Source organism: Equus asinus, chromosome 20 (genome assembly GCF_041296235.1).
Source record: "Equus asinus isolate D_3611 breed Donkey chromosome 20, EquAss-T2T_v2, whole genome shotgun sequence".
Lineage (NCBI taxonomy): Eukaryota > Metazoa > Chordata > Mammalia > Perissodactyla > Equidae > Equus > Equus asinus.
In genome coordinates, this window is record NC_091809.1 from 72,595,130 (window position 1) to 72,609,591 (window position 14,462).

A 14,462-nucleotide genomic window follows, 5' to 3' on the forward strand; every position below is an offset into this window, starting at 1 on the left:
CAATTATTATTTAATCAAATTAATGTTTGATTGAACATTTGTCCTTGTTACTGTGTAGCTCTTTCCTAAATGCATACTCAATTATTACATATTTGCATTAATATTATGGACTTTTACATTTGAATTTTAATCTGACATTATACCACACCTATCGTTCCATATTGTTTTAGTTTTAATTTTCTTAGCTTTCCTTGTGTTCACTTTTTCCCCACTCCCAGAATACTAACAGTCTGATGTATCCTAATTCCACACAATTCTCATGAAACCATATACAAATATATATATTCTTTGATCACTGTTTTATAAAAATGAACCACACTACACACAGTTCTCTGATATTTGCTTTTCTCATTTAATGATACACCATGGATATACCTCCAGGTCAACAGACATAGACCCAATTCATTCAATACATCTGCCAAATATGATTGTGTTACGGTTAATTCAACCTTTATTTATTGAGAGACATTCAGGATTTTCCAGTTCCTACCAATAATGCTGCAGTAAATATTCTCGTATGTAAATCCTTTAGTATATGTCTATTACTTCTGTAGAATATGTTCCTAGATTGTTAAGCAAAGATATGTGCAATTTAAATTTTAGTCAATGTTGTAAGTTAACTTTTCCAAAAGGTCATATTACCATATTCCCAAAAGTTATCAACCTGTTTGTGAAAATATTCTGAAGAGCAGTAAAGCATGATGGTTAAGAAGAGAAGCTCAGGAGAAAGACTACCTGGTAGGACTCCTAGCTCTACCTTTACAACCTAGGGCAAGTTAAGTGTGACCTTGAGCAAGTTAAGTAATCATGCTGTACCTCAGTTTCATATCTGTAAAATGGGGATATAATAGTCCCTATCTATTATTGATATGTATAAAATGCTTGGAACAGTATCTGGCAAATAATAAGTACTCAGTAAGGGTCAGCTACAATTATAGCTATGATGAATTAGAATATTAATATGATCAACTCACTATAATTCTTCCAATGTTCTTTGTTATAAAGATAGGGTAGAAGAGTCTCCTTACCTATATCAGTGTGAAACAACAATCTCAGCAGTTATTAATACGAGTAAATCAGAATTTTCCAGCAGTCCATAGCTATGACACGTCATTTAGCAGCGCTCCTCAATGTGTGCTGAAAGTATTTCCTTCTGTCTGTATCCTTCTCGTTTAATGAACCTAGAAGGGCAATGCTCCTAAACTACAGAACAGCAACAGCTCATGGCCATTTTGGTAAAGAATTGCTGCCAAGTTTTCACAGTAATAACAGAAAAACATCTTAACTCTCTACCCCTTTTTTATCCTGAGAGGATGTCAGCCTCTTTGTGTGAAAGGAATCAAGCGCCAGAGAAAAACCAGTTTTTCACAAAGGACAGAAAGTGAACATTTTAGTCTATTGAGCCACTGATAGAACAATTCACTCTGCATCTTTCAAGCTGTTTTGTTGGAGCATGTAGTGAACATGCCAAGTATATGTTTACACTAAATTCTAGTTTCATGTGAATTCAAACAAACAGAAAGATCAAATATTTGGGACTTCTTCTGCAGATTATTCTTGTGATTAAGAGACAAAAGTGACAGTCAGCAAGCTTATAGACAGGAAGCTTTTCTGAAGCAACTTTTAGGGAATGTTGCAGAAACAGTCTACACTCAATTCTACTGAGCCCATCAGGTATTTACTGAGCACTTGCTACACATAATGCATCATCCTAGACATTGGTGGGGGTGGAGCACAAAGAGAAAAAAGGGAGGATTAGGGCACTCTATGGCTAACATTCTACTGGGGGAGAAAATACCATGCAGGCAGTCATAAGCTATGCATTAGGTCTTTCTTGGTATCGAATTGGAGATCCTCCCATTCAAATTGACTTAAACAAACAAAAATTATTAGCTCATGTAAAGAAAAGTACAGGGGTGCTGGCCGTAAAAGGGGCTTCATCCAAGGGCTCACTGGGACCCCAACTCTCTCCACCTTCTGGATCTGCTCTCCCAACCTTAGGCTTCACTCCCAGATTCTATGTGAAGGGAAGATGGCTTCCCACAGCTCCAGGTCTATATCCTCCAAGATTCAAGTCAACAGAAAATAGGACTTCTCTTCCACAACAGTATGATGTAAGTCTTGGATGCAATTTTCAGTGACTTGAATTTGTTCACAAGCTTATTCCTAAATTTATCACAGTGATCAGAGGGATGCTATGTTCTAACAGTCAAGACTGAGTGACTTGTCCAGCCCTAGAGACATGAATGGAGTCAGCACTTGCCAAAGCAAGTGGACCAAGGTTGAGAGAATGGGTGATTCTTCAGAGATAAAGATAATCAGACTTCTATTAACAGAAGAAGGAGAGATGATCAAAAACAAATGTAACAGAGGAATAAACAGCATGATGGGAGGATGTGGTAGAGACATATTCTGCCTTTAAGGATCTGAGAAAGAAACACTGAAGTGGAACCAAGAAGTGAATCAGAGTTCAAATTCCTTCTTATTTTGAGAATCTGTGATTTTGGGACTTGCCCTAAAACAATTGCCCTATAAAATGTTTGCAGTGTGATCTGGTGCCTAAGAGTTCTTTCTGACTCTAATGTCAGACAAGTCTGACTGTAAGACCCAGATCTGCCCCTCACATAACCTTGGGTCTCAAAGCCTCCTTGCATCTGTAATATAGGGGTAATAACAGTCCCTAATTCACAAGGCCTTACAAGGATTAAATACGATATTTATTACAACATCCACATGTTGTAACTAGATCCTCAAGTCTTGAGAAAGTATATGTCTTTATATCATCATCTTCTATTTCCTTTTCAGTCCACTGAAATTAGGATTCCTCCTCATCAAATTAGTTAAACTTCTCTTACTAAAGATATGGATGACCTGCTAGTGGCTAAAGCCAATGGGTAATTCTCAGCCTTTATTTGATTTGACTTCTGTATAATACTAACACTTTTGATCACTACTCCCTCCTTCTGGAAATTCTTTAATCCATTTCCTTCCATTATTTTTCTTTGTGTATTTTCTTTTCATCTATATCATCCTTCCTTCTCTATATTCTTCTCTGGATCCTCTTCCTTGGTGCATCTCTTAGATTTTGGGTTTTCTGAGAGTCGATCTCTATTCTTATAGTAGGCATAGGATTATAATCAAGACTGCTCATTGTCTTTTGAATGCCCTTTCTATGTTAGTGGAAATTCTCATATTTAAATGGTAAATTTTCCAATGTAGTAGTCAGTCTCCCTTGCAACAAGGGTGTAGGCATACAATCTTGGTACCATCAATCAGTTCAAATCGTATGAGATTTAACGAGAAACCTGGTATCCTTTAGTTATCACCATCCAGTTTCCCCATCTTCTCAAGCTCTAAGCAAACATGAATCTACTTTCTGTCTCTATAGATTTGCCTATTCTGTAAATTTCATATAAATGGAATCATAAAATATGTGGTCTTTGGAGACTGGCTTCTTTCACTTAGCATGATGTTTTCCAGGGTCATCCACGATGTAGCATATATCATACTTGATTCCTTTTTATGACCAAATAATGTTCCATTGTATGGATGTATCACATTTTGTTTATCCATGTAGCAGTTGATCAAGATTTGGGTTATGGCAGGTTCTGTTATTACCACTCTTACTTTATTTTAGAGATAAAGAAAGTAAATCTCAGGGAAGTCTTGACCATGGTCGGACAGCCACAAAGTGGCCGAACTGAGAAGCATACAAACCCCGGTGTATCTGATGCTTTACTTCTTGCCTTTCATGATGCTAAACAGCCTCGTAGAGCCGGCATAAAAGTAGATGGGGCAAGGCCAAAAACATTCTCATGAGAAATCCTTTTAGAAGCATAACTGAAATTTCATCCTGAAAAACAAGTAGGTGAAACTACCCAAGAAATTTTTGAAAAATAAGCAAATTTTAAAAGTAGGAAAATAGGGCTTAGCTCTATCAGATTTTAAAACAATATAAATCTACGATGATTAAATATTAACAGCCCATACTTACACAGCACTTACTGTAAGCTTCTAAGAACAGTTCTAAGTCCTTTACATATATTAACTAATTTAATCATCACAACCGTTTGAGGTATGTGTACATCAGTGCTCCCATTTTGCAGATGAGAAGATTGAGGTGCTTGGAGTTTAAGCAACTGGCTCCACATTGTAGAGCTGGTGAGTGATAGAGCTGGTATTTGAATTCAGGCAGTCTGACTTTAGATTTCGGGTTCTTAATCACTTTCCTCCTAAGCCAAACAAACAAACATAATCAAAGCAAACAAAGAAAAAAATGGTATCAGATCTCTAGGAGGGAGGCTATATAAGTTTAAAGGTAACAAAAGATAACACAATGTTCAAAAGCAATGCATTGAAGCACAAAAAAATTTTACTCTGTACCCCAGACAAACCAAAATCAAATGGAAAGCAACAAATGGGAAACAAGTATTTGCAGTGTACGTGGAACATAAGAATTAATTTACATCAAAATTAACAAGAAAAAATATTAAAGGGCCAAATAGAGAGGTGAAAAAATGACATAAATAGCTTATGTCCAAAAAAGACATAATTACTTGAGAAAAAATGTTTAACCTCATCAGTAATGAAAAAATTGCAAGTTAAACCTATTGTGAATTTTTTTTTTCCTATCAAATAAGAAAAATACACAATATTGAAGGAAACTCTCTAGTCTTGCCTAGATGTAATAAACTGGCATTCTCAAACATTGCTGGTAGAAGCATAAACTAGTAGAACCTTTCTGTCAAATCATCTAGCAATATAAACCAAGAACCTTAAATATTCATATTTTTTTATCTCTCCTGGGAATCCAGCCTAAAGAAGTAAGTATAGATTTAGAAAAAGTCTTATGTTCAATGACATTCATAACAATTCAGATGAAAAATATTGGAAACCATCTAAATACCTAACAATGAGCAAATGGTTAAATAAATTTTTAATATAGACATATTATGCTCCTACCGAAACTATATTTACCCAATGTAAAAAATTGGAGAAATTCCATTATATTTTTAAATGAAAAAAAAAAGCCAGGATACAAATTTATGGTTATTACAAAATGTATATGATCATAACTATTAAAGAACTAACCTAGTATAAGACTAAAAAGAAATGTATCAAATATACTAAGTTGTGAAAGAATTTTTTTCTTTCCACTTTTTGTTATTTGCCAAATTTTCTACAGTAAGTGCTGATTACATTTATAATGGGAAAAAATTAAAAACTTTGCTTTAAAAAACCCTTAATGGGTTGTGTTCTATGTGTGAAGTTGACTGATCCCAACTACCCCCATCTCTCACTGGCACAGCTATCTGACCCAGGGGAGTGGTGTGCACTATCTCTTTGAAGCGCCAGCTCTGGAGATAAGCCCCGATTGACCTGTGGGCCTGCTGATTTGCTAGCAATGCCAGATAAGGGACTTTAAACACAGAAGGAAACTACAGAGCCACTGGCTGGTCTGCCTCAGCAGAGCCCCATCAGTGTGTTTTTTGTTTCCTCTGGTCAGTGGCCCTGAAAGAAAGCGAGATTACACTGTAGCTTTTGCACTCTGTCCAGGACGCCAGGCTCCAGCACTCAGAGAGCTGAGGTGGATGGCTCTGGCAGCAGAGGAATGCCTGGCTGGAGAGATAGAGGAAAACGACAGGACACCCGGTGGAGAAGGATGCAGATAAGATCGCCAAACAAAGACACTCGTTCTGGTTAACAGTTTCCAAAGTCTGAGGAGCAAATAGAAACCTCTAGGGAAGAGGGATAAAATGTGGGTAGGAATTCCCTGGCCTGACCTGTGGGAAGGGTTAGGGGCCCTCGGAATTCTTACTTCTGTTCTCATTCTTTCATGTGCCAGTTACTTATTGAGCACATAGGATAAGGTGGATGTGGCTCCTCATAGGTTTTGGCCTGTTGACTCACACAAGAGATGAACAGGCAGACAGACCATTAGACCCAGCCCAGGTGCTGTGGCTGTGAAATCAGGGGTATCTTCAACTACTGAGGAAGGCTTTTTGGAGGACGTTGACTCTAAAAGTAAAACCTTAGAAGAGGAGTTAGCCTGACGAAGGTGAATGGGGGTGGGAGAGAAGAAGGATCTTCCACGCTAAGGAAACAGCTGAGACTTGCAAGCAAGAGAGGTAGAAACCATTTGAGGAAGCTTAAGTCATCTGGAACGGAAGACAGGAAGAGGGGAGGAGGTTTCTTCTAGCTCCCCTTTGATTAGGTTATGGAGAAAGGTGAGAAGAAAATAGATTTACAAAAGCCTGCCTCTTCTTCATCTCAAAACTTTGCCCTTTTCCTTTGACCCAGAGTATGCTGTTCTCAGCTCTCCTACCCCTGGTGCTGCTGTTTCAAGGTTGCAAAGGAAATGAAGGGACAGAGGCAGCCCAAGGTCAAGGCCTGAGATTCATATAGATGCTGCTGCCATCACAGACAGATGGCACTGACCAACCAGGCCAAAGGGGATTCATGGTGCCCTTGAATACTGCAACTGCAATCATTTTCAGTCCCAAGAGGCCAATGGTGGGGATGAGGATGTCACTCAGTCATTCTGCATATGTTGAGCACAGAGTGGGTATGCACAGATGTGATTCACACCCTCAGTGGGGAGGTAATACCTGCAAGCACGAATGGTACATATTTACTTGATATGAGACAATAGTGGGGAGAAAAAGATAGGAAAAAGCTATCCAAAAGTAGATCAGGGTGTACTAGCATGTATATTATATGTAGCAGAAAGAGAACAAGATGAGAAATGAGCATTGAAATGCAATTTAAAACTAAATGCTTAATTATTTTGTGAACCCATTAAGATATATTCATTGGCTCTCTGCCCTTTTGTACAATTCATTTTTGGGGATAAATTGAATAAGAGGCAGGCGTCTCACACCTCCTTCACAGATGAGAAAATTCACAAAAATATGATATGGTCAAAAGGACATGAAATCAGAGAGCCCTGACTTTGAACTTAGGACTGTACTCCTTCAACTTGTGTTCTTGGGCAGGTTGCTTAACCTTTCTGAGCCTGTCTCCTCATCTAAAACAGATAGCAATAGCTGTGTGTGGCAGACAATGTTAGTGGTCTACCCAGTGAAAGTGTCCCCTTCTTGTTGCTATCAACAGCTTTCCCAGTTTTGTTTGGGGGTGGAAAGTGCCTGACCTCAGTGTGGTCTAAGGTAGGGGTTGGCACACTTTTCTGTAAAAGGCCAGATATTAAAATTTTAGCTTTTGCAAGCCATTGAGTCTCTGTCACAACTCTGCCATTGTAGTATGAAAACAGCCATAGACAATATGTAAATAAATGGGTGTGGCTATGTTACAACAAAACTTTATTTACAAAAACAGGCAGTGGTCCAGACGTGGTGGTTGTTTGCCTATCCCTAGTGTAAGGAAACCCTGACAATCCTATTCCTTACTTTCTCTACCTCCTTTGCAATTAAAGGTATCCGTGTGATCCAGTTCTGGCCAATGATACCAAAGTAGAAGTATGATGATGGGGTTTCTGGGAAAGTTTTTGCTTTCCTGATAAAATGGAGACTAATGTGGCTTGCCTTATACTTCCTTTCAATTCTACCTTGAATGTGGATGTGACATCTGGAGCTGATGCAGTCCTCTTGCAATCATGAGCTGACAAGCATAAGACTACATGTTAACTCGCTAAGGATAGTGATGCAGAAAAAGACTAGTTCCTTGATGTCATCACTGAAAAGCTGCAATGAAATGTGGTAATTTGATCCTAGTTGATTTAATGGTATAATCCCTTTTTTGCACTAGTAAATAGCCCCAAATTGCCTTTTGTGTGAATTATGTTACAAGAAATGTGTAATTCTATCAGAGAGACTGCTTAAATAAAAGAGGTAGAATTTTAAAGGTGGCCTTTAAAAAAAATGGGAATTTTTTTTAATTGAGATTACTACAGACTCTAAGCAACTTTTAAAAAAATTAGAGATTTATTTTTCTGACTATGTAAATAATATGTACATACTGTAGAAAGTACGAAGAAGAAACTAAAAATTATGCATAAGCTCAAAATCCAAAGATAACCACTGTAAAAATTCTGGGGCGTTCCTTCTAGCCTCTCTCTCGAACATAGAAAGAAGATAGATCTATTTTAAGATCTATGGTTAAGATCATATTGCACATCATAAACATCTTCCCATACCATTAAGAATTTTTCATTAAGCTTTGTAGATAATCTTTTATTTTAGTTATTTTCCAGTACACTATATCCTCCCCCTCCATTTAGGTTTAAAAGATAAAACACTCATGGCATTGAAAAGACATTTAAAGTAAAAAATATTCACAATTCTATTATTCTAGTATAACTATTCTCGTTTTTCCTACTTTTTCCTTTACAGAGTGGAAGCTATTTTGTATTTCTATTACATAGCAAATTCCTCTCAGTTCACTCGTGGAACTCTTTCTTCAGAGAACATCTTACGGCACTGGTTCTCAAAGTGTGGACCATGATGAGCAGCAGCAGCAGCATTACATAGGAATTTGTTAGAAATGCAAATTCCAGACCTACCGGGAACAGAAATAAGGGCAGGGGATTGGGGGGGAGGACGAAGAGGCAGCAATCTGTTTTTTTTTTTAATAAGCCATCCAGGCAGTTCTGCTTCACACTAAGCTTGGAGAACCACTGTCCTCTGGGATCAACATTCTGCAGAACATCCTTTGAAAAACAATCTGCAAATTGCCTTTCTGACCAGTCTCTATATTTTCTGGAAGGTTATAGATACAAATTGCTGGCTGCCTCTGTTCTCTCGAGGGTCGAACAGGGATATTAGCTGCCTCCCAGAATAAGGATTAAATCTAACAATTAGTAAAAGTGTTTTGTAAACTATTAAGTGGTGAAGTGATATATAGATATGAGTTACTGTTACAGTGACCTCAAGTTTAAGCCGAAAGATTTGTATTACTAAGCTCTGGGGAAAGCCAAGTGGAATGTGGACACAGATGGTTCTTAGCATTCACATATTCAACTTTTATGCAACCTGATTTCCACACATTACAATGCCACCCCTAAAATGCCTTTCCCATACCAAATCTGGAATTTCCTACACTTGCACTTTAATGAGCAATTTGAGGTATCCCCTGGCTGCACCACCTGCCAACCCACAGCTCTGCTTTGGCAGGGTCACATCTTTTTCTATTTCGCAGTTTCGGGGCATATTTTATTGCATCTGCATCTTGCCATTATTATTTACAAAGAAAATAGAGAGAAACAGTAAGAGACACAGTCCTCAGCCATGTTTAGTTTCTATTACATTTCTTCGGCAGTCAGATTACGATTGTTCCTATTTTTGTTTTATGCATGCAATAGCCTTTCAAATATCACCTCATTACCCAAATGAGTATTTCTTTCGGGTTCTCCTCTGCTCCCTGTGTTAGCCCTGCTTCCTCTGGTCAGAGTGTTCTTGCTCCTTCTTAGTCTTGATGTCTAGTGTTCCTCAGATGCCTGGTAATCCCTAGTTGTCTGTTCACATTTTTATGATTTTAGGTACCTAGTGTGGGCTCCCTCTGCAGCTGCTCGGGCTTGTCTCCCCTAAAAGAAAGGGTGGCTGTGATTTTCACGTAAGTGGGTAGGGCCTTGACCAAGAGACTCCACTTTAGGGACTTGAGTCTGGGGCCTGGGGCAGACAGGCAGGCTGAAGACCCCTTACTATCTTTACTCCCATCTCTTCCCCTCGTTGCCAGGCAAGAAGGACTATACTTTGGCAGTGGAGGACTTCTTTTCACCTAAGCAAAGATGACTTATGTTTTTTATTCTTTCTGAGTCCATTCTGGAAGTTTCGATTGATCTCTCTCAGCCCCCTACTCCCACACATCAGTATCCCTCCCCAGTAGGAAGTTCACATTATTTGGGAGGATGTTCTCTTGGGGTTTGAGCTCAGGGTCTAAGGCTGCTGCTACAGCTGACTACTCAATGGTGGTGGTGATGGGGGGGGGTCAGGGACATGACTGGCTTTGCTGTTCTGGATGAAGGTCTATAATTAATTATCCGGATAATTTTAATTAATTATCCGGATAATTAATTATCTCAGGGCCCCCTACTGCTCTTGACTTGTAGTCACTCTGACCCTGAGCTGGGAGTTTCTTTCAATCTTTTATCTTTCCAATCCAATCTATTTTTTATAGATTTCTCTAGAATGATGGTTCTCTAAGTATAGTGCCTGAAGCAGCAGCATCAGCAACACCTGGGAACTTGTTAGAAATGCAAATTGTTTATCCATAACACTGCTGACGAGCATATGGTTGTTTCCAGATTTTTAAGTATTACAAATAAAGCTGCTGTGAACATTCTTGTATGGGTGTTTCTGTGGACATATCTTTTCACTTCTATTGGGTAAATACCTAGAAGTGGAATGGTAAGCCAAATCCGATCTGATGCAATCCAAAAATTCTTCATAATTATGATCCACTGATGACACAGTGTTGTGAATTGGTTCCTTTTATAGTTTCCAGGTAGAATACAAGGAGTCCAAAATACTGCATTTGGGACATACATATACTAAAAAACTATCCGTTGTTTACCTGAAATCCAAATTTAACTGGGTAGCCTGTATCTTTTTTCTTATTTTTTTGCTAAATATGTCATCCCTAACTCCTCTTTATTATCATGTATGTTATTTTGAGGGTTTTGGAGGGTGAGAGAAGCAGGATGGACTTGTATGATCATTCCACCATCCTGATCTCAGATAAAAATCTGGTGGAAAACTGATAGCATCGTAATCCACTTATTAGTCTTCACGTTCCTCTGCAAGATACCCTCCCAAGCCAGCGACAAATTACCATCCGAAAGTTTTCCTTCCTAACACTAAATCAATATCTTATGTCTACAAAATGTCATTTCAAATAGGCTAAGAGCAGAATTTGAGGTCAGAAATGACTTTAGATAAGAAATTTTATTGTCTATTGTTAATGTTTAATTTGTGTTTTGAACATTTTTAATAATCACATATATTGCGTAAAACTCAGGTTTCTATTTTTAATCCAAGATTAAAACATTTATAGCATATACTAGGGACTTTATAAATTTTTAGCTTTGGGGGATAAAAATTCCTCACATAACCTGTAAGGCTATTGCTTGATTTTTATAGATTAAACTTTTCATATAAATTTTCAGAAACTCATTAAACACAAAAATAGAACTGCCTCCAAAAAGATGTAATGGGCAGAAGAAAAATTTAGATGTAACCATTAGGCCCTCGGGCTAGAAAAATAAATATTTAGGTGTTTTATTAGCTTTCTAGCAAGCTTAACCAATTTTGTTACCCTATCATAAGTTTTTACTTGATAAAGCATCCTAGTGTGTAGGTACTTCTCTCTTAGCAGTTATGGATGTTATGAAGTTATTATATATTCTTCCTATGAGTATTTTAGACTTGCATTTTTTTGTCCTGTAATTTTTAAAATGTGGGCTCCTTCTATTCAACTGTTCTGGTACAATCTCTTGTGGTGAGTTGGTGGAAAGACACCACCCTGGTTTTGAGGCTTCTGGCAGAACATTACTCTTGTGGGGCTGTGGTTGCTCCTAAGTTATTGCTGAGAAATCACGTCCAAGGCCTGTCCTCAGTTTGGGTTTTGCCTATGTATTAAATATTGTTAGTGGTTTTAGTCCCTTCATTGTTCCTATTTGAATAAAATGAAAATTCCTGTCAAACAGGATTTCCGTAGGTGGTGGGAAGACATCTAAGTCCAATAAAGCCCAGGTTGCTTTGCATATATTGCATTTACTTCTGCTTTCCTCAGCCATTCTCTAGACAAGACAAGACAAGAGAAACTCTGCCTCTAAATATTTTCTCATATCTGGTAGAAACATTAATGATAATAAAAATAATAATCAACATTTAATGATATACCAGGTTAAGTACTAGTCTAAGAATTGAACATGTATTTCTTGCTGGGTAAGAATCATAATCACAACCAGTACAACTTATTAAGTAAGCCCCATCTATAAGCGAGGTGCTTTATGTACATTACTCAATCTTCACAACTTTAAAATTTTTTTTTTCTTTGAGGAAGATTAGCCCTGAGGTAACATCTGCCACCAATACTTCTCTTTTTGCTGAGGAAGACTGGCCCTGAGCTAACATCCATGCCCATCTTCCTCTACTTCATATGGGGGATGCCTGCCACAGCATGGCTTGACAAGCAGTGTGTAGGTCTGTACCTGGGATCCAAACAGGTGAACCCTGGGCCTCCGAAGCAGAAGGTGTGAACTTAACCGCTGCGCCACCAGGTCGGCCCCCATATCGACTTTTTGAGAGAGGTATTTAGAGATCAGGAAACTGAGGCACTGACAAGTTAAGAAGCATGTCCAAGATTATATGGGTGGTATATCATAGAATTGGCATTTAAACCCAGACTCTCAAGGCTTTTTCATGTAATGCTGTTGAATCAATTTTCATACCTAAAAAAGCACTTGGTCACTTATTGTCTTATTTCATTTTGACAAGAACGTCTGTGGGAAGAAAAGATGATCCTATTATCTCCATGTTAAAGGTAAGGAAAATGAGATGCAAGAGGATAAATGACTTGCTCATCCTCACACATTAATGGTAGAGTCAGCCCGGATTCCCCACTTTCTGGCCATTAATGCTTTTCTGCTACCCACCCACCCTGTGACCGGGTGAGGTCATGTAAAGAGAATATAGTTTTAAATCCTTCCACTGAAAGCAAACCTTAAGAGGGTCATCATCCTTGAAATCTTAGTTCCCACGTAGTCATTGTTTATACCTAGTCTAATCGCAGTGAGGAAAGAGGCAGTTTAAATATCCAAGAACCCAGGGAGCTTTAGTTTGTGCCAGCAAACATTGATCTTCAAAGATAGACAGAGTCCCAACAGTTTTACATTCCAAACCACACTTCCCAATAAAAATGATCCTCCACAGCAAGTTCCAAAGTAAGCTCCAGGCCTGGATCCCAGGCCACGAGTTCTATGAGAGGGCGTCATCCACAACCCACCGGAAATTTGGCAAGTTGTTTAGACAACCCGTCTCCATCAAGCTGCCTTTGATGGTAAAGCCAGATGGGCTTCTCTGGGCATCAGCTGACCTTCTCCTGCTCACCTTTGAAGGGCTCTCCTCTTCTTTGACCCTTCCCTTCCTGGTCACCTCTTCCGTGCACAAATGCTTCTCCTTGCCAAGAAGATACATTGACTCAAATGATCATACAAACATGCTAATAACAATTTACCTTGGCAAGTCAAGGCTGTGTCACTTCAGGTCTCTAGAAAATCGCCTCCAACTACTTGACAGCCCTATCCACTTACCAGAGTTCTTAAAACCTAGATGCAGGTTGAGCCCAGATTCTAATTTCAAATCTCCGTTGGCTCACACTTGGGATATGTTCTGTCTTCCATCTCCAGCTGGCCCACTATCATGACCTTTCCTCTGGAATGAACACTTCCCTACATTCATCTTCACATTCCTCCCACTTAGACTAGTGGAATTTATAGCTTGCTAACTCAGCCTTGCCCCAAAGAGCAAGCAAAAGGGAACTGAGTTCAGGGTCTGCCTGCTAGGCAACAAACAGCCAAAGCTCCAGTTTTTTACCTTTTCCAGCAATTTTCGTCTCCTTTGTCCTCCTTCACCATTTGAAAGACTTGCCTCCTAAAGGTCTCTGCTTAACTTTTTCAACACCCCGTACTTGATCACTGCCTGGTTAAGGTTCAGCAAAAAACAAGGCCTAAAGAAACTTTGTGAATCAGAGTCTTTCCCTTCTTCAAGCTAATCCCCAGAAATCTAGTAGGAGGTGTTCTTGAAAGATGCATTAATTCTTTTAGGCCACTATGGTGTCATTAGGTAAATCACTGCCTATAAAACAACCTGTGAAATTGGGTAAACTTCTACTCCACTGACTCAATGGTAGTGTAGAGGCCCCTAAGAGTTCACAAGACTTTTTTGGGGTAGGTGGGGAGGAAGATTGGCTCTGAGCTAACACCCATTGCCAATCTTCCTCTTTTTGCTTGAGGAAGACTGTCCCTGAGCTAACATCTCTGACAATCTCCCTCTATTTTGTATGTGGGATGCCACCACAGCATGGCTTGATGAGCAGAGTGTAGGTCTGTGCCCAGGATCTGGACCCGTGAACCCTGGGCTGCCGAAGTGGAGCACATGAACTCAACCACTAGGCCATCGGGCTGGCCCTCACACAACTTTTAAGGGTTCCGGAAAGCAACAAAAACAAAGAAAGGATCTCATCAAGTCAGTGTCCCCTCAGCCATTTCCTGTTTTACAGAAAGCAGACACTTGGACTCACTCACTCATTCATTCAACAAACATTCTTTGTGTGCCTGCTTGGAGCCAAGTATGAGTTAGGTGCTGAGGGTACATTCAGGTAAACACAAAATAACAAAAATCTCTGCCTTCAAAGAGTCCCAGAGGCTGAGGAAGGATTCAAGCCTCAAGCTCCATTTCTTTTTCTGGTGGCTTGACCTGTCCTGATCAACTACTGGAAACTGGAAA

At 39.1% G+C, this 14,462-nt stretch overlaps 1 long non-coding RNA gene across 1 annotated transcript in view; it reads right to left on the bottom strand.

Moving 5' to 3' along the window:
• Positions 1-14,462, bottom strand: part of LOC106848260 (uncharacterized) — a 33,557-nt gene continuing 19,095 nt past the window's right edge. The window contains exon 3 of the long non-coding RNA XR_011495776.1: positions 1-4,232. This is a non-coding gene — a long non-coding RNA (uncharacterized lncRNA). The remainder of the gene's footprint in view (positions 4,233-14,462) is intronic.